At 43.1% G+C, this 23304-nt stretch overlaps 1 long non-coding RNA gene across 2 annotated transcripts; it reads right to left on the bottom strand.

Annotated features, from left to right (window-relative positions):
* Positions 1–4092: 4092 nt before the first annotated feature.
* On the bottom strand, positions 4093–14655 carry LOC125103229 (uncharacterized). Of its 2 annotated transcripts, XR_007128325.1 has the most exons (4): positions 13762–14655; positions 12866–13154; positions 11953–12053; positions 4093–4537 (listed from the first exon to the last, which is right to left on the bottom strand). It is a non-coding gene; the product is annotated as an uncharacterized LOC125103229 (long non-coding RNA). The 2 variants fall into 2 exon arrangements; XR_007128326.1 differs by lacking the exon at positions 11953–12053.
* Between the last annotated feature and the right edge of the window lie 8649 nt (positions 14656–23304).

Below are 23304 nucleotides of genomic sequence, written 5' to 3'. Positions count from 1 at the left end.
CAGTTAACGCCCATCACCACACAGTAACAAATTTTTTTTCTGATGATGAGAACTTGAAAGGTTTACTCCCTTAGCCCCTTTCAAATATACAATACAGTATTATTAACAATAGTTGCCCTGCTGTCCATTATATGCCCAGGACATACTTATTTTTATAACTGGAAGCTTGTACCTTTTGACCACCTTCCCCTCGTCCCCGACTTTGGTGACCACCAATGTGTTCTCTGTATCTGCGACTTCAGTGGTTTATCTCCATGGTCTTTAGATTATACACATAAGTGAGATCACACGGTATCTGAGGCTTTGTTTTCTCATTAGTCAAACTGGCAATCTAATTAGAGGTCCTTTTGGCTCAACAATGTAGGATTTCTAAGGTGCCCTTATAGCTAAAATTCTGACTCTTCTTCCAGTGTGGAAGACAATGTGTTTTCCAGCTGACCTCACCTTACAGAAAGCTCGGAGAGAGTTTCATTTGTGTACTAGGCTCCTGTCATCCTTCAGGAGAGGCAGTGAGGGGAAGCAAAGTTGTAGTTAACCTTGACCACACATTAGAATGAGCTGGAAAGTTCCACAATAAACCCAATGTCAAGCCTCATTCTGAGCCACCGAGAGAAACTGAAGGGGACTCTGGAGATGGGTCCCAGGCATGGGGATATTTCAAGGGCTCCCCGGGGTGATTCTAATGTGCAGCCCGGAATTGAGAACCACTGGTGTCAGCAGACGTGGTCTTTCAACACAGGCTCTGGAATCTGACAAACGGGGGGGCAGGGGGCAAACCACTTCGGAGCCTGAGACCAAAAGAAAAATGTGGGCCCTTTATATGCTCATCAAAACATCCTACCCTAGTTAGACAAAGTAGGAAAAGTTGCTAGAATCTCTACAATCAGGAATTAAGATCGTATATAAAGTCTGCATCTCTCTATCTGTTCACTATTATCAACCTTCCTCATCGGGTTGGGGGCTCCGTGGACCCACAATTCGGGGATCCGTGGGCTGTCCTGTTCCCCGCTAATGCAGGCTTCTAAAACAGACCAACAACCCCAGTCTGCTTTTACGTAAAGTCATGATAGTTCATTGATCATGGATATTTTGCATTCCTTTAGGTGTTTAAAAAACCTGGAATTCAAACATTCTTTATCTTGCTGAATTACTTGCCTTGAGTTGCTCACTGCCGCTCAGAGGAGCTCGCCATTCATTCCACCCAAACCCGGTTCTGAACCTGGGTTTAAATCCTGCTTCTGCTTGGCTAAGTTACTGATCCGATCTAAGCCTCTCTTACTCATGTGTAAGATGAGGTTAAAGCCGGCATGTCCTCTGCGGCACGATGAGGTTCAAACGAGGTCATGTGCCAAAGTGCCTAGCACAATCTGGGAGCTCTTTCATGTGCGCTGATGTGGGTTGGATCATATCACATACAAAGATTGGGCAATACCACGATTACCATGGCTTGCATTTATCTGCTGCTCCCAAGAAAGCTGGCTTACCTCGGGTTTGTCACTTCTTAGGTATGGGATGGGGGTTAAATTATCATCACCCAGTGTCTCCAGTCAGGGGTGTTCTTCCAAGAAACTCTGGGGATCAAAAAACAATCAGATACTATTTATAGCAGAACAAGGACACGATACATTGCCTGATGGGTGTCATTATTTTAATCTATTTTATACGTTTGGCTCTGTGGAAAGTTTATCTTAACCAATTAAAAAACGTGTTCCACAGACTTTACATGTTAGGGGGACTCCTCTTGTAGATGCTGTTTCTTGAGATTTCATGTCCATGAGATTCAGGGGGTCTTGTTGAAATTCAGATTTTGATTCAGCAGGTGTGGGGTGGGGCCTGAGATTCTGTATTTGTTGCAAGTTCCCAAGCAGGATTGGCTGTATAATTTGTGGGGTTCGGTGCAAATGAAAATATAAGACCATCGTTCAAAGATGATGAATGATTTCAAGATGGCAGTGACAAAACATTAAACCAGGCACAGAGCCCTTCCAAGTGTGGAAGGAAGCCTGCCTAGCTCCCGGGGGATACCTGTGCCGGGGCTCACGCCATCTTTGAGTAGCAAGCAGGATCCAGCAGAACTTCCTGTGACAGAGATGTTCTAAGTACGTGTTGTTCAATACAATATCCACTTAGCTTGTGGAGCTGTTGAGCCCTTGAAAAGTGGCTTGTGTGACCCCAACTAACATTTTGTTGAATTTTCATTAGATGTAAGAAGGCCCATGAGCCTAATGGCCGCCCCATTGCACAACATAATTTGGTTGTCAACTTTCTCTAGCAGGATAGTTTCCTACTCAAGCACATTGTCAGCCTCCAAGCTAACTACACAACATGAGTTAAGGGAAGTCAGACCAGATCTTCGTCTTTATGCTTTAATACATCTATTTAATCTTTTTTTAAAAAAAAATCTGACAGGTAATGCTATTCCAAATATTCTCATGACAAAGACCTGGCCTAATCTGGGAAATAATAATTTTTTTACATTAAAAAATTCTATTTAATTTACGGCGGAAAATATTGGCAATTCATATGTTAAAAGTTTCTCATCTCTTTTCATAGGAAATGACTGACAGCCTTTAAGTGCCGTCTGTGTCTTTTAAAACTTAAGTGACTGACACTCTGCAGGCAGAATACATCTTCCCACAGCCTGGAATTATGACTTGATTTCCCTGATGCGAAGCCGGTTTTCAGGTGTCTGGGCTGCTCCTCGGGCTTTTAACCCTCTGTGGTCAGACCTCTTTTTTCTGGTAATCAGACCCAGCCTGCCCAGGAAGGAAGAATGAGCAAAAAGTCCAGCAGTGCCACCAGGCTTGCGGTTAGGAAACAAAGGGCACTTCAGTTCTGAAGGGTACTTTTTTTTTTTTTTTAATTTGGGCTGAGTGAAATTTCCAAATTGCTAAATTGCTAATCTCCAGAGAGGTTTTCTGATTTCCCCACTCCATTCAAGACTTTGAACTTTCTTTCTGAAACAGGATTAATTGGGCATTCAATGAAAGAGAGAGAGAGAGACAGAGAAAGAGAAAGAGGTGGGGGGGTGGGAAGAAAGGTTAGAAATCGAACTTCTTGAGTCAAAGAAATGGAAGTAGAAGATGCTAGCTGATCAGGACACATTTAAGAATAACCACCCCCAAACCGAAGCTCCATCCATCAGGAATTTCTAAGTACCACGAAAGAACGGCCAGTGGTTTCTGTGACTGGTTTTTCTTTGGATCTGCAGTGAGTTCATGGCTCTTGACATCAAAGCATAAAGCATAGGAGGGATTAAACATTCTCCAAATGGGTCAGTTCTTGGCAGCCCCGAGATCCACTGTTGGGAAACCTAACACCTGGAATCAGACCCAGGAATCTATAAGAAGTCGGTGAGTGAGAGAGTGCCAGTGGCCTAAAAGGGAGGCATTATTCAAAAGTGTTAAGTCAACAGGCCAAACATTTGGGGAAAATAAATATTGCTCAAGACTTACACTCTACAACAAAATAAATCCCAGATGGATTAAGCATGTGCTAAAAATAAACCAAAACCCAAACGATAAAAGTGAGGGTAGAGGAGTGGAATTTCGGGGTCAGGAGTGTGTGTGTACTTAAATCTGAGTACAATTTACTCTCCCACTGACCATGCACGAACGGTTGCGTGTCTGCAAATCCACACTGATACTTGTTTTTGTCTGGTTTCTGGTTTCGCCATGCTAGTAGGCATGAGGTTGATTTGAAACACATTTCTCAGAGTGCTTGGGTGGCTCAGTCGGTTAAGTATCTGCTTTTGGGTCAGGTCATGATCTCCGGGTCCTGGGATCGAGCCCCGCATCAGCCTCTTTTCTCAGCGGGGAGTCTGCTTCTTCCTCTGCCCCTCCTCCTGCTCATTCTTTCTCTATACGTACAAATAAAATAATTCATTTTATTAAATCAAAATATAAATTATAAAAATATGAAAATACAAAATATAAAAATATATAGAGATATATATAATATAAAAATTATATAAAATATAAAAATATAAAAAATATAAATTAAAATATAAATAATAAATTTTATTAAATTAAAATATAAATTAAATAATTAAATATAAAATCTTAAAAAAATAAAAATAAAGCAAAATGCATTTCTCTGATCACTAATGAATTTGAACACCTCTTCAAATACTTGTTAATTTCTCTGGGTTTCCATTTTCCTCAAATGCTTACATGTATTCTTTGCCCAATTTCTATTGGTGTTTCTGTATTTTTCTTCTCGATTTGAGTAGGTTTCTTGTGTGTTCTAGATATTACTCTCTTGTTAATTTAGACACTGCAAGTTCCATTTTCTCCGTGGTCATCTACTAAGTTCATTTATGTTAGTCTTTGTTGAACACAAGTCCTTCTTTTCAGTACAGTAAGTTGCGTCTCACAGGGACACCCAGTGCTGTTTGTGCCCCAAAGCGAGAGGCAGTTGGAGCGCCCCCTGCCGGGAGAGTGGACGGGTAAGATGTGCCCCCGCCAAGAGAGCTGAGCAGAAACCTTTAGAAGCAATGGACCAAACTGACACTGAACATCAAGGGTGAACCTGAAAGCTATAGTGTGCGGTAAAACAAAAAGCAGAATAAGATATATAACACCGTATCATTTATGTCCATTAAAATGGGTGAACATAATACAATACCTATTGAGCAAAACCATATGCGAATTAAAAGATACATAGTTAACCCGTTGGAACGAGGATAAGGGGGGACTGGGATAGGAAATGGGGGTAAAAGAGGATAAATAAATAGGAGAGAAGCGTAGGAAGGCTCACCCACTGAGAATGTCTTAGGAAGTGAGGGATAAACCCAGATCTGCTGCACCACAGTATCCCACGCTCCAACAAGGAAGGAGAAAAGACGAGACATATTTTTATCACACTGGGGTAAGAAGGCCTTCTAATCATGAGGCTAAGGTCAATATTTTATTGACATAAAATATTTTAACACTGTGGGGAAACAGACATAAAATCTGTCATCCTAATCACTATTTTAAGGATTTATTTATTTATTTATTTATTTATTTGAGAGAGTGCGAGAGCATAACCAGGGTGAGGGGTAGAGGGAGAAGCAGGCTCCTTGCTGAGCAGGAAGCCTGATATGGGACTCCATCCCAAAGACTCGGGGATCATGACCTGAGCCAAAGGTAGACACTTAACCAACTGAACCACCCAGGCGCCCCCATCATAACCATGTTTAAGTGTATGGTCGGCAGTGTTGAGTACATTCATGTTGCTGTGCAACTCACCTCCAAACCTCTTTTCATCTTACAAAACTAAAACTCTGTCCTCATTAAGCAGCTCCCTCTTCCCCCTCTTCCCAGCCGCTGGCAACCCCCAACCTACTTCCTGTCTCCATGGATTTGACTCTTCTAGGTATCTCATATAAGTAGAATCACACAGTTTGTCCCTTGGTGACTGGCTTATTTCACTTAACAGAATGTCCTCAAGTTTCATCCATGTGATAGCAAGTGCTAAAATTTCCTTTTATTCTTTTTTTTTTTTAAAGATTTTATTTATTTGACAGAGAGAGATCACAAGTAGACGGAGAGGAAGGCAGAGAGAGAGAGAGAGAGAGAGAGGGAAGCAGGCTTCTCGCCGAGCAGAGAGCCCGATGTGGGACTCGATCCCAGGACCCTGAGATCATGACCTGAGCCGAAGGCAGCGGCTTAACCCACTGAGCCACCCAGGCGCCCCAAGAATTTCCTTTTATTCTAAGGTTGAATAATATTCCATTGTATGTATAGACCATCTTGGGTTTATCCATTGATCTGTCTGTGGACACTTGGGTTGGTCCTATGTGAGAGCCGTTATGAATAATGCTGTTATACACACTAATAGACAGATACCTCTTCGAGACCCTGCTTTCCTTTCTCCTGGGTGTACATATATCCAGAAGTTGAATTGCTGAATCATATGAGTTAAAAAGAGAATTACTAATTCCATTTTTAATTTTTTTGAGGAAATACTATAGTTTGGTTTTCATAGTGCTATATCATTCTACGTTCCCACCAACAGTACACAAGGGTTCCAATTCCTCCACACCTTCACCAAAGCTTGTTATTTTGTTTTGTTTTTTAAATAATAGTCATCCTAATGGTTGTGGGGGGCATAAAACACTTCTTAAAAACATGAAAAACTGGGGAAAGTATTTCTACCATACGTGGTTTATATTTCTAATAAAGAAAGGCCTCAATAATCTATAAGAAAAAGGTGAGTAAGAATTTAATTTATTTAATTTAATTTATGACCATGGACATAAATAGCAACTTAACCAGAGGAGACCACAGGTAATTAACAAACCCACATGCATGTTCCTCCCTTTCAGTAATTAGAGCAATATAAATAATAACATGACACCATTTAGCACATGTCAGTTGTCAAAAATGGGGAAAATGATAATACTCAGTGATGGTGAAGATGTAGAGAATCAGATGCTCTCATACAACATCAGCTGAAGAAGAGAAGAAAAAGTCTAGCTGTCTTCCATGGTTCGTTCTTCCTGAGTTTCTTTGGAAAGATTATTTTTTATGTGACTTGGTTTTGGCTGATGAGCTGTATGTAAGTGGAAGGGTTGTGTCAGAAATCTGGGAAGATTCCTTACAAGAAAGGAGAAGAGTGTTCATGTTTGCTCTTCTGCTTCTTCTTTCTGCTTTAATGGAATATCACTGTGATGGCCGGCACCCCAGTAGCCATCCTGGACCACAAGATAACTTTGACTATGGAAATAGCATGATGCTTGTGATGCTAAAACCGGAACTTGAATAACTGTAGATGACTGACACTTGGCTTCCTAGCTCCTAATATAGACTCCCGTGGCTCAAGCCAACGTTTTATATTCGGCCTCAGACTGGCAGTGGAAAATTCCCATTGTGTGCAGGTGAGCAGGGAGTCACACAGCTCTAAGGGACCTCCATCCCCTCTGAAAATAGTCAGGATGGCCCGAAACAAAGATTACAATAAAAATATATTATTAGGGGCATCTGGGTGGCTCAGTGGGTTAAAGCCTCTGCCTTCAGCTCAGGTCGTGATCCCGGGGTCCTGGGATCGAGCCCCGTATCGGGCTCTCTGCTCAGTGGGGAGCCTGCTTCCTCCTCTCTCTCTCTCTCTGCCTGCCTCTCCACCTACTTGTGATCTCTCTCTCTCTGTCAAATAAATAAAATCTTAAAAAATATATATATATATATATTATTAAAAGTTGGGGGCGCCTGGGTGGCTCAGTGGGTTAAGCCGCTGCCTTCGGCTCAGGTCATGATCCCAGGTACTGGGTTCGAGCCCCACATCGGGCTCTCTGCTCAGCAGGGAGCCTGCTTCCTCCTCTCTCTCTGTCTGCCTCTCTGCCTACTTGTGATTTCTCTCTGTCAAATAAATAAATAAAATCTTAAAAAAAAAAAGTTGATTTTTGCAACACATGTAAATTCAAATCATCATGCTATATGCCTTGAACCTACACAGTAAGGTAGGTCAGTTCTTTCTCAATAAAATTGGTTGAAAAATTTATAAAATGTAATAAGTATAATGGAAATTTAAATAATTTAAGTTTCCAGTAGTATTCTTTGTAAGATTTCAGCAAAATATGCTTCTTAAGTTATTAAAACTTAAAGCCCACTGAAACTTCTGGAACACTTAGGGTCACTTTAGCTCCTTGCACGCATGTGTTGGTGACACACTTTCCATTTTTTCTCGAAGCCACCTTGCCCCTTTTAATTGGTACTTTATGTATGAATACAACTGCTCACGGGAGCTCATGGGAGCTCATTCCCTGTTCCCCAAAGCCGTGCAATTTCCAGGAAGTTATAAAAGAGGTAGTTGCATCAAAGCAAAAGCATTGGGATAGGTTTCAAAATGGGGGAACTGGGGCCATTCAGCCTGGAAAGGAAGAAACTCCGGGCAGGATAGCTACCTTTAACCACCTGAGGGCCTCAAGAAGCAGACATAGGGCAGGCTTCCTGGAATGACAGCTGTCCATCAGTAAGCCCAACTCCCCCAAAAGTAGTGAGTTCCCCATCCCTCAAATCGTTTCTCCTGTAGAGAACATTGCTCCCATAGGTGGCACCAAGTCAAGGTCCTGTGATGCTCTGGGGTTTTGTGACTGACTAAACATACAATTGCTTTATCTACTGATGAAAAGAAGGCCTGGGTGTGTGAGGAGGAGGCTTTTAGGACACACACCTGGCAGTGTGTGGAGAGTTCAGTTTCCTTAAAATGTCCTGCCTTCTAGTTGACCATCAGCTCCAGCCACCCTGCTCTACCCACTGTCTCCAGGTCTGAACTAACTGCCTTCCTCTGCCCACTCAACCCTAACCATTTTCCCACACCTCTCTTCCTCCAGAACCTTCTCTTAACCCTTCATTTTGCAATTCTCCCTGAGTCCCTTAATGCATGTCTACTCTGACATCGCTGATAGAGACCCCAAGGCTCCACACACCTGCCACTCACTGTGCAGCAGTAAGACATTCAAGTTAAGAGAATGGTCTTGGGAGTCAGACCGGAGTTAAAATTCAGGTCCTGCCAACAACTACTTATTACTGCAGCTCAGCTTGGGTTTCTTTATCTGTCCATTGAGGAGGAGGATGCAAGTGGCAGCTGATGTTTGCACCAGACACTGAGCACCTAAGACAGATATCTCTCCTAAGAGGTGGGCACCCTGTGTTTCCTTCCCTTACCCATTCGTAGGACTGCTCTGAGGCATGTGAGATGCTTCCCCCCAGGCTGGGCCCACCATAAGCATTATATAAATGCTACCTGTTATTCCTATAAGGTGGGTCATGGGATCACCGGCCATTCTGGCCATGGAAGCCCCAGCTCCATTCCTGTCTCTCTACTGACCATGGCGTCCTACTGGGATGTGAAACCAAAGTTGAGAAGAACCCGTCTATACACGGATCTGGCACTCATTCATATTCCTCATGGTCACTCCTAGGAATGAGTGTCTGGAGGCTGAGAACCCTTGGTGACACTTCTGGGCACCTCCCACAGAGAGTGATAAGCCTCCCAAGACCGCGGGGTCGCCGTGAATGGAGAAGGTGTGTTGGGAGATGCTGAATCCTAGCTGGGCATTTCCTCCCCATCAAGCTGGGAAGGGAGCCTTTCCCAGGTGCCAAGCCGTGCCTTGGAGAAAAATGACAGGCTGTGGGTGGGACCTCAGATACAGCAAAGAACTCGGGGGCCTCACAGCCTCCAAGCTCGCCTTGGCAACAGCTCTTCTCCCTGTTCCCTTTTTGAAAGGGAATTATGTGACTGCTGGCACTAGGCAATTATCATTCGTGAACATTTTTTTTCCTTGTGTCATATCAGAGAAAGACACACACACACACCTTGCCTATGAACAGTACATTCAGGAATTACAGGCATAAGCCCATCTGGTTTTAAAAATGATGTTGTCATCTAAATTCTATTAACCCTACAATGCAATCTCCCCTAGACCCAAGTATTGCAATTTCCTCTCTTTTCACTTTCTTTTCCCCCAATTTAATTTGATTTTTTCTCCTTTAGAGGATACACAGTAATCAGCTTAGGCCATCGTCATGTCAGTGGTGCCCTTAGAGCTCCTGCCCGTTCTATTTCAGCCAGTTCCTTACTTCTTCCTTAATCCACTTTCTGCCTAGTGAATCTCGCAAGAAGAACTGGACAGAGATAAATCATTTTGCCTTGGAAACGTATCAGGTTGAAAAAAAATAAACAAGCGGCTGCCCTCCAAAACTCAGAAAATCACGTTAGGGTACCCAAGTCTGTTTATTTTCCTTTATCTGAGGGATAGATTTCATTATGAAAGGTGGGCCTGCCTGAATGGCCGAAGGAGTCCCTGACACTAAGGAAGTGCCAGCCGTTATAAATGAACGTGTTTGCTATTGCCATGGTCCAATCTGGATTTCAGAAAGGGTGATATTTGTGGGGTGGGTTTTTTTTTTTTTGAGGGGAAGTGAATAATATAAGTTTTAAATAATAATTCTGCAACTTCAACTCTTTTTTGAGGGCATGCAGAATTGCTTGCCAACTCCTGAAAGCCCAGACAGTAATTGATTCAACAAGACTGAAGCAATATTGCTTTTTATGCAGCTAAAGGTATAAACAAATATTTCCTCTTAACACATTTCTAATGTTTGGTATAATAACAGTCATCAAATTAGATGAAACAGACACAACTTTTTTAAAAAAATCCTGTCTCCCTTTGTCCCGTCTCTTTTTATATCCAGGAAAATGAACAACAGAATAATAAACTAGCTTTAGCTAGGGCAAGTCATGAAGGCCAGGTGACTTGTTTATTCCTTTCTGATAAATTTTAGTTCCATGTTGCCTTGAAAAGAAGGAAAGGGGCTCTCTGCCCAGATGGTCTCATCCAAAAGTGCCTTTTTATTGTTGGGGAAAGGAGAAGGAAGAAGTCGTAGCACTAGGATAGCATTCCCATCTCAGCAAGGGGCCCCCGTGGACGGTCCATTCGTGTACTGCGGAAAATGCTGGGGTGTGGAACCATAAGAGAAGAATCTTTGACAATCGGGACGGCCCTCGGCTCCTCAATGGAAAACTCAGGCACCCTCGAAACTAATGTAACATTGCGTGTCATCTGTACTGCAAGCAATCAAGAAAACCCCTCGGGCATCCTCACCTCCTTGCAGGCTCCCATGCTGTGGTCAGCCCCGCTGCCCCCCTCGGACTGGCCTCACACCCTGGCATGCTAGCACATGAAGACTCTGCCATCCTGAGACAAGACATATTTGATGTTGGGATGATCTTCAAAGGTATCTTGCCGGTAACAAGCCCACCAGGTTATAGACTTCCTTGGTGGCAGCTCAGAGATGTGGCCTGGAAAATTCTTCAATCAGGAAGACTGAACATAGGGGTGCCCGGGTGGCTCAGTGGGTTAAGCCTCTGCTTTCTGCTCAGGTCGTGATCTCAGGGTCCTGGGATCGAGCCCCGAATCCCTGCTCAGTGGGGAGCCTGCTTCCCCCTCTCACTCTGCTTCTCTGCCTACTTGTGATCTCTCTCTCTGTCAAATAAATAAATAAAATCTTAAAAGAAAAAAAAGGAAGACTGAACATGAAGGAGTGGGAGGTTTCTACAGTGTGAAGGGAGCATCCATACTCCTCCAAAGGAGAAGACAAGTCATGTCCTCCACAGGGGCAAGGAAACAACACAGAAAGACCCCTTAGCAAAATCTTGGTCTTTTTGTCAAACTTAGAATTGAACCAGTCACTGATGAGATGAATGGATCTGCCTAGATATAAATAAACATAAACGGACATGACTATGTCTATCTGTCTGCCTGTCTGTCTCCCTCTCTATCATGACATATAGTCTCATTTATCATGTTTTGCTAATATTAATTGTCTTAGACAATGGTCTTAGATGACTTATCTTGGCCCAGGTAATGTCATGCTATTTACTCTCCCTTTTTGAAATGAACAAATTTGGGACACATGGGTGGCTCAGTCAGTTGGGCATCTGCCTTCGGCTTGGGTCGTGATCCCAGGTCCTGGGATCGAGTCCTGCATCGGGCTCCTTGCTTGGCAGGGAGCCTGCTTCTCCCTCTCCCTCTGCCTGCCTTTCCCCTGATTGTGCGTGTGCTCTCTTTCTCCCTGACAAATGAATAAATAGAATCTTAAAAAAAAAAAAAAAAAAGATAGGAGCAAAATGGAAAGAAGCTTGTCCTTAGGTAATGCAGCAGGAAAAAGTCTGTTATCAGATCATCTTCAGTGACTCTGAGCAGGCTGGGGAGAAGACCCTTGAAAGGAAAATTGAGGGGCTCCTAGGTGGCTCAGTCAGTTAAGCATCTGACTCTTGATTTCACCTCAGGTCATGATCCTGGGGTCCTGGAATCAAGCCCCCTTCGGGCTCCCTACTCAGTATGGAGTTGCTTCTCCCTCTCACTCTGCCCCTCCCCCCACTCGTGTGCACGTGCTCTCTCTCTCTCTTAAAAAAATAAATAAATCTTTAAAAAGATGAAAATTGATGGGAAAAGTAGGCTCGTACCCTTCGCGAAGCAGACACAAACGCAGTTACAGTTTGCTTCAAACTGCAGGCAATGTACCTTCGGATTGATGTCAAACAGGGAAAATTTTAGCCTGAGGACACTTTAAAAAAAAAAAAACGAACTGATCAGTTTTGGAGAACAGAAGAAACAGAGAGAACTGGGATGGGCGTGTTAATGGAAATGCCATCTGAGTCCTGCCTGAGCTTTACTGTGAGCACGGCAGGGGAATGAGTATCGTTGAAGCAGATAAACCTTCCGGAGCCTTCACCCCACCATGCAGCTGCCAACCTGTCATGATTCTAAAGTAGGAATTTTCTTCCTCCTTTCTGTTTTTAGTTGGCAATTATAGCCGAACACTGAGGGCCTGCCATAATGTACCAGGAAAATGTCCTGGAAGGGAGGCGTAACCCACCAAGGCCCATAACCACAAAGAATACTGGAGGATTTTTGGTATTATTAGAAGCACAGCAGAAAACATACCTCAAAGCAACTTTATCAGGACTGGCTTTATTTGTCAAGTGTCAAGCTTATCATGATTGGCTACCTTTGTGTAATAACTGCCCACCTAGTCACTTACTCAAATGGAAATGATGTGTCATTAAAGTTACCTGAAACTGGGGGCCTTTGGGTAGCTCAGTCAGTTAAGCATGGGATGCTTGATTTCGGCTCAGGTCGTGATCTCAGGGTCGGGGGATCGAGCCTCATGTTGGGCTTTATGCTCAGCACAGAGTCTGCTTGTCCCTCTCTCTCTGCTCCTGCCCCTGATGGCTTACTTTCTCCCTCTCTCTCTCTCAAAAAAAAAAAAAAAAAACATAAATAAAATCTTAAAAAAAAAAAAAGGTTCTCTCTCTCTCCATCTCTCTCTGATCTTCCTTCTGTGTTCACATGCTCTGTATAAAATAAAAATTTTACCTGAGACTAATGTAACTCATTCAAGGTTCCCTGCTGAATCTTCTTACCATTATCCATCTCCGTTGTCCAGGAAAGGCCTGGATCATGATGCCACCTGCTATTCCAACAAACGAGCCAAAGGAAGGGCCTTGGGTTAGGTGCTATGGCAGGGTACTTTAAGAGACACGTCTTGGACCCAGAACTGAGCCTCCCTTTTCAGCTCCTGGGTTGAGCAGAAGCACACACATTGACATCGGCTCATTCCTCCTCCCTTTTTTAAGGAAGAAGTCCTATAGTGTGGAAAGTCCAGCTGGGAAAAGAAAACAAAAAAGTGATAGGGTCATGGGATTCTACCTGGGGTTCTTCTCAATCCAATCTCCTTCCTCGGAGGCTGTTTCTGTTGTAGTGGGTGGATGGCTCTTCTCTTGGCTTCCAGTTCATTTCAGTCCATTCCACTCCAATTTAATTTCTCAACCCCCTACACACACCCACTTGCCTTCATTTCCACACAGGGATGAAAAGGAAGAGTAACTGGGGTGAGCTAGGCAAGCAGGGGACAAGGACAGAGGCAAAGGAAGCAGATGGGGTTTGGGACCATGACTTCGAGAAGTGTTGGGGAGGGTGAAAGCATGTCACAGCCATTTTCTCTGCCCAACGCGGGATCTCACTCCATACCTCAGTGGGACTCTCGCGTATGTACTGGGGTGAGGAGGAGGGGAAGCTGGGTTTGGAGTGGCAGGAAAAGGGATATATGAGAAGAGGCAAGAACAGGGGGGGGGGAAGGGAAGGATGGAGAACAGTTCCCTTGAGTCTCCACTTTCTTGACTTTGCCTCTAGGTTTACCCCGCATAGTGTGTGGTTACAAAAGCAAAGACTGCAGATTCAGCAGCTGAGGCATGAAAATTAAAATTACTCACCTTTGAAGAAGGACACATTTGTAATCGGGTAAATGGAATGACTGTGTTCATTCATCAGAGGCTGCTATGCAATGAATTTCCAACTGGTTAACTTCTAAATAACAGGACTTAACTCTCATGAAGGCTGAAAGTACTTGAGTTTGGTTCTTACACTGTAAAAAGCATCAGGATTTGCATTTATTTCAAACTTGGTAGGAAGCTCTTGATATAAAGAAATAGCAATTCCTGACCAGTGGCTCTTTATCTGTGTGGGCAAATATCTGAGAAATCAATGGCTGAACATGAAAAGATTATGGCACAAAGAGAAAGAAAAGTCATAGAGACAAACTTTGGTAAGGTGTATCTAAGCGCCACTTAGAGGAGAAGGTGCTCTGAGGCCGATGGGAGCTGGGTCCCCATCTCAGGGAGGGATATATCCACCTATCAGAATTTGATGCCATTAAACATTCTAGCCCAATTCTGATGCCGCACCCACCAATCCCCCTATGATGATCTAGTTTCCAAGAGAGCTTGCCAAAAAGGGGCAGAGGACAATGATCAGATCAGTGCAGATTTCTGAGCTACCCAGAGTTATATATCCTATTGTCAATTAATATGCTTACATGTTATGCATTTATTTTAATAATCTAATTGCAATTCAAAGTGAGTATTCAAACTTGTATTCACACTGAGTCCAAAATGACAATTTGCAAACCTCCTTCAGAGCCATAGGGAGGGGTCATTATCAAGATCAGCAATTGTTTCTAAATGTGCAGCTCCCAAAATCAATGGAGCTGGCATCTACAAGGAAATCAAATTGTAAAAGGTTACTCTGTTTCGAAGGCACCTAAAGTGAGTCATTTCGCAGGGCTGGCTCAATTGGTTATATATTGGCTTTGAATTTACATACTTTACTTCCCATTACTAATTTCTTTTTTTTTTAAGATTTTATTTATTTATTTGACAGAGAGAAATCACAAGTAGGCAGAGAGGCAGGCAGAGAGAGAGGGGGAAGCAGGCTCCCTGCTGAGAAGAGCCCAATGTGGGGCTCGATCCCAGGACCCCGAGATCATGACCTGAGCCAAAGGCAGAGGCTCAACCCCCTGAGCCACCCAGGCGCCCCCCCATTACTAATTTCATCATGCTTTTTAGCCGCATTTATGCCGATGGCACAAAACGTATGAGCTTTTCATCCCTTCTAGCTGAAAGACATCTCCTTGGTGTTATTATCCAGTCTTTCAGGATTTCTGCCCCTGTTTTGTTGATGGGGCCATCCTTTGGGTCTTTTCAGAATTTATAGTGGTGTTTCTTGGCTCACCTGTTCTTTTGGGCATCACCCTTATGGCTCTGAGCCTGGTCATTGCCTTTGGAATTGAGGTCCCCATCCTCTGTGGTCTCCTCATCCCAACCCCAGTCTTCTTACAGTCAACCAAATCTCTAAGACTATCTGGAGCTGCTGAGGAGTGTCTGATTCTTGGATGGACACCATCCCCTCAGTTGTTGGTCTTGTACCCTTCCCCACCATTGTAGCGCCATGCCTCTCAGATCAGCTTTGATTCCAATTCAAGATGAGAATGATCTTTCAAAAACTCAGATTTTTTATTTCATCACCCCTTCTCACAAAGTTTTTAAGGGCTCACCATTGCTTTTGAGACAAAATTTCCTAACAAAGCTGGTGGAGTTCTGCATGGGTTGCTTCTTCCCTATTCTGCCCTCATCAGTCTCCATATTCTTTCTGACCCTGACCCCTGCTCCAGCCTCACCGGCTCTCCTTGGGGCTGCACTTCTGTTCACCCTTCAAATCTCAGTTCAACCATTAAATATTCAATGGATGAATGTGTGGCAAGTTAATAGCCATATCCTTTTCATGCTAAGAATTTTAAACCTATTGTTAGCAGCTATCATCTTCTTTCCTAGTGAAACACGAGCTGAGGATTCAAACTCTGCCCCTGGCCCCCACTTTGGTTTTAAGCATCACCTTAGACCCCAGGACTCTGACAACCATAGTGTGAAGACCACTGATTCAAATAATAGTGTTTTAAAGAAGAGGTGGGTGTGATGACATCCATGCTTTAGGAAGATCGCTCTCGCAAATGTGCGAGTTTTATCAGAGGGGGTATTATACACTTGTCTTGGACCACGTCAGATCTTTCCAGACTCTTCTTTCTCTCATTCCAGCTGTAGCCATGGCAAACAAATCAACATGGGTTCTGACTCAGTCGAAGAAGGAATATCCTGAGAGTTGTTTGCTTCTCTCCGAGACCACATGCCACTGGCCTCCCACCATGGTGGGATAACAAGGTGAGGGACTCCTTGGTGATAACAAGGTGGGGGACTTCATAGGATCCTGCATGGCACTCACAAATGCTCACCTTGTCCATCCAGGACCTTACCACTCTGTAGGGATGATTTCTCTCTCTTTCTTCCTAAAAGGATGATCCCCAAGATGGAACGTACATGGTTTTTTAAAGGATGGTTTTCCAGGGTCCAATAATCGTCGGCATGGACTGGGGGGTGAGGTGGGGTGAATAAAGAATAACTATGGAAAAGGAAGGTGAAGTCTGAGACCTATGAACACAAATCAGGTGGCATCTAGTTTATCATGCGAGAAAATAACTTCCAACACATTTTTACACAAGGAAATGGAGGATTTTAGAAACAAGGGCGAAGAACTTGGTCAACACAAAATGGACATAGTAACTCCCAGCTTGCCTTGAGATGTGTAGGTACTAGTCCACATCATATGGTCACTACACTGTAAATCACTTTCAAACTCTGAAACTGGGAAGATTAAACAGTATGACCTCTGCAGAAACCATAGTATTTGGGGGAACAAAATGACTGCTTAAGGGGGGGATTAAGCTGCTGACACCAATGAAAATTCGATTTTAAGAAACTAATGCAGGGATTCCTTGGCTCCATCTGTGCTCCAACGTCCATTTGGAGAACAGGAGGCATAATTCCTCAATTCCTCAGTCTCTTTCTTATCTTTATATCTGCATTCAGAAACATAAAATACACATTTAAAGACAAACAGCCAGCGTACTTGTAGAGTTTTTAATGGTGATTCCCAAAAGTGGCTATTATAGACTTCTGGGGGGAAAAATCTATTTTAATCATGTATTCTGGAACAAACTCAAAATATAAAAGCAAAGTGACCATTTATTAATCCATTTAGATAAGTTTAATAAAAGACAAACTGAAACTAATCTATTGTTTTATGTCATTCAGATACATTTATGTCTCAATTTTAAAAGAGCAAAAAAGGAATATAGTTTAAAAAACAAATTTAGCTTTCTTTGTCTCTGACATTGGCCATGGCAACATTTTTCTACCTATGTCTCCTGAGGCAAGGGAAAGAAAACAAAAATGAATTCCTGGGACTGAACCAAAATGAAAAGCTTCTGCACAGCAAAGGAAACGATCTACAACACTAACAAACAATCTTCAGAATAGGAGAAGATATTTGCAAATGACATTTTGATAAAGGGTTAGTATCCAAAATATATAAAGAACTGATATAACTCAACATCCAGAAAACAAAAAATCCAATTAAAAAATAGGCTGAAGACATGAACAGACATTTCTAGAGAAGACACTGAGATGACCAACAGACACATGAAAAGATGCTCAACATCGTTCATCATCAGGGAAATACAAATCAAAACCACAATGAGATATCACCTCCCGTCTGTCAGAATTGCTAAAATAAAAAACACAAGAAACAATTGTTCACAAGGATGGGGAGAAAAACCACTCACGCACTGTGGTGGGCACGTAAACTGTTGCAGACACTGTGGAGAAGACTACAGAGGTCCCTCAAAAAGCTAAAAATAGAACTACCTTGTTTTTTATAGCAATCGCACTACTAGGTATTTAACCAAAAGATACAAAAGGTCTGATTTGAAGGGTCCGATATCTATAGCTGCATTATCAACAATAGACAAATTATAGACATAGCCCAAGTGGCCATCAGCAGATGGATGGATAAATAAGTGGTTTATAGACACAGTGGAATATTACTCAGCCATAAAAAAGAAGGAGATCTCGCCATTTGTAACAATGGATGGATCTAGAGGGTATAATGCTAATGAAATAAGTCAGTCAGAGAAAGATAAATATCCCATGATTTCACCCATATGGGGAATTGAGGAGATAAAACAAACAAACAAAGAAAAAAGAGACAAACAAAAAAACAGACTCCTAAATATGACTCTTAACTAGAGAACAAGCTGAGGGTTACCAGAGGGGAGGTTGGGGGGTGGAGGAGAAATCAGATGGGGATTAAAGAGTACACTGATCATGGTGAGCGCTGAGGAATATACAGAATTGCCAAATCTCTGTATCGTACACTTGAAACTAATATAACACTGTGTATCCATGACACTCAGCTTAAAATTTTTAAAAAAGAAATTTAGCTTTAAAATACATGAATGCAAATTTCTGTGTACCATTTATATTACTTATTATTTTAATTTTCTTTAAAAATTCATAATTTAAAAAATATACTTGAAATTCTTTCACTTTCCAATATATGTTTCTACCAGCACAATTGGTATAGATGTGTGTGTGTGTGTGTCTATGCATGTATGTATATATATGAAATAAAATTCTACTTTTCACAGAATAAGGGTAGTTTCAGCTTCTGGCATACTCCAAGTCATTCTGTTTTCTGAAGTAGTGAATCATACTATTAAGGTCTAAAACCTCGTTGCTCTAATTAAGTGATAAACATCTCCATATTTGTCCACTAATTTAAGACGAATGAGCTTATTTCTGAGTAGAGCCATTGTAAAGATGGTGACAAATAGATCTTGGCCTGCTATCAATAGACCATAGACCAAACCATTAGTAGTGGGCAAGTGGCTGCTAAGACACAACCAGATTTCTCAGTTAAGCTTAACCAATGGGGTAACTACTTCGAGGTACCCATGTCACATCAGATTTTTGACAAATGCGTAGTTTTTTAAAATGACATTTCAGGATGAATTTGGTGGAATAAGATATATTTGACCACATTTTTCTCCCTGGCTCACACTAGGGTTGCAACATCACAGTGACTACAAAGGAGTTGGAACAAATGACAAGCAGTATACAGCTTTTGTTTTTCTAAGAAGGTTGAGTTATAAGAACTTTACATACCTGGGCAGAGGGCTTTTGATATAGATCCAACTGGGGGAAAAAAAAACCCTAGAGAAGGTTCCATTGAGCACGGTGAGCTCACCTAGGACAAACTCCCTTCTGGCCCATAACTCTGCTTAGGTCACAGCTGCTGAGTGGGTAAGCAGGTTGGCTTGCTGGTTGGAAAAATGCTGTAAAAGCAGATGTGAAACCACAGTATGCATGCATGCACACACACACACGCACACATACACACACACACAGACACTTGCTATGCACACATACAGATACAAGGTTACGATTACTGAGCCACGAAGAAGAGACACAGATTTCCTTGCCAATTAAAAATGAATAAAGCTACATGCCTTGGTATCCATTACTGTCATCCAAATGGTATGCAGGCATCAACTGGGGGCATTTGTTAGCTACAGTAGATTTCAAGGTCAACTCAACATTAACAACCAGGAGTAGAAATGTTAGCAAATGACAGAGTACCCCAAAGGAAAATGCAACCTCAAGATCTGGGTCCCTTCGAGAACTCCCACCCTCCAACACCCTTGCTTGACTTGTAGTTTTAGAGACATTGTGCCACCGTGGGTGGTCTCTGCAACTCTAACCAGTGGGCAAGCACTGTTCCTTTGAGAGCCAATGCTCCAGCAATTTCTAGCGGCCATTCTGACTAAACAGCACCACTGCCAACAGACCAATGAAATAGCTCTAGTTTCTTGGTGTGGATAGATGCATGTTTGGGTGTGCATGTTCGATCAATCCTGATTTTTTTCTCTTTTCCCTTCTCTTTGAAATGTAAGCTTTCATATCTTAGTAGGAAAGCTTTTCTTGGAAAAAGATTTAGAACACATGGAGCGGAGTCTGCACAAGGGGAAAGGACATTGATGTGAATTCAGTAATGTGGGAGATACCCTTGCAATAGCTGACCCTAGGAACCCCCTTGCAGCTATTCCACAATAGTACCAATGCATTGCCACGAGTCAGAGATGTTACTGCTGAGTTTTTCAATTAGTAGTAGATGCTTCTGCTTGGTTGCTCTGACATCAAGACATAAGTGACTTTAGGGCCTTGGAAATTAATTATTGGGCCTATTGAGCCCAAAGATGGCAATGTTTTGGGGTCACAACTCTTTCATCTATAAAATCACTCCCCCTCCCCTTACTCCATTTGTAAGTCTCATTATGCTAGTTTCTTCTACACACTATTTCCAGATTGGTTTTCCTAATGATAGCTCTGTTCTTGGCCTTGTCCGGTACACGGGCAGCTCTCTACCCTTAAAGTGAGGTAGACATTTTCATCTGCTATCAGGACCTACAAAATTCCAACGAATGATTGAGTCATTTTTTTCCCCTCTGATCTCCCTACTTCTGCTCTTCTTTTGAGCCAACGTGGGCTACTTTCTGTTCTCTGTCAACCTTCATTGTTCTATCTTCATTGTTCTCTCCCCAGTCTCAATCTTTAAATGTTGTTTTTATCCCCTAAAAGCCATTTCGATTCCCATCTCTTTAAAGAAAATATTTCCTGGGTCCCTGAACTGTATGCGGCATTACCTTCCGGTAGTAGCCGCCCTTGTATTTCTCCTTGGAACGTGTGTATTTACTCACCCGCAAGCTTCAGCTAGACTGTGAGCTCCTCCAAGGGAGTCCGCACATTCTCATCTCATCTTTGTGCCACAGCCCAATCCCTACCACACAGGTTCTTGCTCCAGATGGGTACCAATGGGAAGGACCTGAATCAACATAATTTCTATTTGTTTATAAATAAGCAAAGGCATGTCAAATACCAAATGGGGCTATGGAGGGGGACTGTTAGATGAGAAGCGTCCATGGAAGCCTTGTTGTATTTCTTCCCTTTAGAAAAGAAAGCCCATCTTTTCACCCAGTCCTTGTCCTAACCCATTAGGATCCCACGTCGTGACTATTCCAATGTGGTCAAGAAAGAGCAAAAGAGAAGAATGGGACTTCTGATGTCATGGTGCCTTGGGAATGGAAGGACCCTCCCTTGCCCCCCATCTTAGAGAGTATGAACGGTGCGGGGAGGGGGAGGGTGTTAGAGCGAAAGGGAGAGATCTGGAAGGCTCCTTACCGCTAACAAAAAGCAGGGATGGAGGGGGTGAGTGTGGAACGGGGCGACAGAAAGAAAAATGAGCTTCTCAACTGGAGATAAAAGACCGTCCTAGTGGTTGAGACTGGGGGCTGCTGAGGGCCCGCCACACAACTCTTCTGTTCTTCTATCTTCATCTCCCTCCTTGCCTCCTCTTGGGTGGAATTCCACAGAGGTAATGACCGCCCAAAGCCCTAGAAGATTCTTGAATTAAAAGGCACTAGGTAAAGACAAAACATTAGCATTATTATAAGGAACCTGTCATAGACAGAAACAGACACCACAATGCATAATTTTTTAAAAATAAATACCATGCTGTCAGATTGGAGAGTGGCTGTTAGATAATTTGGCAACCGCAGTGGAGCAAATGTTCAGGAGAGGTGAGTATTTTTCCGCTATTCCAGAAGGCTGAGAGCATAAACAGCAACAATTTCTGCATCAATCTTTCTGCCGTGTCCATCAAATTAGGCTTTCAAGTTTAATGCTGAATAAAATACCCTAAAAACAGCGGCGAGCAAGCCCAGACTGAACATCTTGACAGTGGTAAGCTGAGAGGGAGCGCGTGCCCACGCCACGTGAGCGTTTCGCAGTGTCAGAAAATGCAGCACGTTACAAAAAGCACTCTGTGGTTTTCTTGCGCGCGTTCCCTTTTACCGGTCCCGAGGGAATTCGTGCTGTAACGGCACGGGCGTGCTGTCACGGAAGTCTAGGCGGCGTGGATGGCATCAGAATGGGGGCGCCGCTAGCTGGACACCCTGTCCTCTGCAACAAAGTAGGACACGCCAGGAAGCAGAGAGAACATTCGCGAGAGGTGTCCCCCCCAGCCCCACGCAGGCCAGCTCTTCGTGCCAACCATGGCACAAGGGGCACTGAGATTAGCCCTGTGTGTCTGGATCTAGGACCAAGGGCATGGTGGAGGGGGTGGGAGGGGGTAGGAGGGTGGAGAGACAGCCTTGCCCAGGAGCAAAGGGATTGGCTAATAATAGTCGTGTTGATCAACCAGGGAGAATTGAAGCCATAGCAGAAGGGGAAACTAAAGACATTAAATTTTAGTAGAGCTAATTTTGGAAGAGAGGGGAAAGTGCTGAGGGAAATGAAAACAGGATAAAGCTGTTGAAGAGAAAGCCACGAAGGAAATGGAAAGTATTCAAAGATAAATTAATGCATGACCAAAATCACTACAAGCTACCCAGTCATAAATATTCCAACCAGGAGAAAAAAAAAAAAAGCCAAGGTGGATTAAAAGTGAGAATCAATGGTAAGAGGAACAGACACGCTGCATAATAAGAATTTGTGGAAGTATGGGAAACCAAGGACGGGCCAAGAGGCAACTCCTGAATGGAGAGGAAATGGGGAGAGGTAATTCTTCCGTTGAACAAGTACCTCTGTTTACTCCTCTGTACATTTCTTCCCCGTTCCGTTTCTGCCATCCTACGAATACTGCCATTTGCGCTTTTCTGTGTGGCAGCCACTGCAAGTCCTCTGATTCAGCTCAGGTTTACACCCGTGTGTCCTTGGCTGAAGGTGGGGAGGCAGTCTATCTGCAGATGGGGGAAACCCAGCTCCTAGAAAATGCTGAGGACTGGGACAGCAGCTGTCCAGCGTGTTGCATAAGGAGACTTCCCTCCACGTCAGAACAACAGGTGGGGGAAAGGCTTCTGAGGAAAGCAGTGAATGAGTGAAGGTGTTGGCCGTAGATATATGGACCCCCAGCTTGTGATCAAGAACAGAGGGTCACCGAAGAAAGGGCCATCACAGTTCCCTGATGGACGTTCCTCTGGTGTCAGGGGGAAGAAGGCGCACCTGTCTCCATGTAGCTCAGCACGAGGGTAGAAGGCACAGGGGACCTACAGATTGTAAGCCTTAATTCCCTCATAAGTAGGTCAAGTGGAAGTCTGTAAATTAAAAATGGAAATCAGGAAAGGGCAAAAATCATACCTCATGGCTAAATTGTCAGCAAATGACTATAACTGGGTATGGAAAAAGAGGAAAATAATAATATTAATAATATTAATAATAATAATAATATTAATAAGTAGTAGTAGTAATAGTAATGATAATAATAAGTCGTGGGATCTCTGGAAACAAATATACTTATCAGCAAACACACATACTCTGCAATCCAAAATAACATGAGTTTCTAATATTTCAGTTTAAGAGAACTTGGGGGGTCTCAGGTGGGTGAGTAGCTTGCATTTGGTACAAAGACTCTGAAAAAATCTTCTAGACACTAGTAGTTACTGCTTAGAGGAAAGCACCTCTGACCCTTTTCTAGAGCCTTGCCTCTCCACCCCACTGAGGGTTGGCTACATGTCAGTTTTCTCCAAGCTA

This window comes from Lutra lutra, chromosome 6 (genome assembly GCF_902655055.1).
Source record: "Lutra lutra chromosome 6, mLutLut1.2, whole genome shotgun sequence".
Taxonomy (NCBI): Eukaryota; Metazoa; Chordata; class Mammalia; order Carnivora; family Mustelidae; genus Lutra; species Lutra lutra.
The sequence above is the reverse complement of the archived record's forward strand: the minus strand, read 5'-3'. Positions and strand labels throughout refer to the sequence as shown.